We start from the raw sequence: 433 nt of genomic DNA on the forward strand, positions 1-433 counted from the left end.
CATCGATTAATTAATCATCGGCTATTGGATTTCAAACATTTGGTAATTCAGAGGAGGAAAAGTTTGTTTTATTTAACGACGCCACTAGAGCACATTAATTTTTTATCTTATCATCGGCTATTGGACGTCAAACATATGGTCATTTTGACACTGTTTTTAGAGGAAACCCGCTGTCGCCACATAGGCTACTCTTTTTACGACAGGCAGCAAGGGATCTTTTATTTGCGCTTCCCACAGGCAGGATAGCACAAACCATGGCCTTTGTTGAACCAGTTATGGATCACTGGTCGGTGCAAGTGTTTACACCTACCCATTGAGCCTTGCGGAGCACTCACTCAGGGTTTGGAGTCGGTATCTGGATTAAAAATCCCATGCCTCGACTGGGATCCGAACCCAGTACCTACCAGCCTGTAGACCGATGGCCTGCCACGAC

This window comes from Gigantopelta aegis, chromosome 7 (assembly GCF_016097555.1).
Source record: "Gigantopelta aegis isolate Gae_Host chromosome 7, Gae_host_genome, whole genome shotgun sequence".
In the NCBI taxonomy this organism is placed as follows: domain Eukaryota; kingdom Metazoa; phylum Mollusca; class Gastropoda; order Neomphalida; family Peltospiridae; genus Gigantopelta; species Gigantopelta aegis.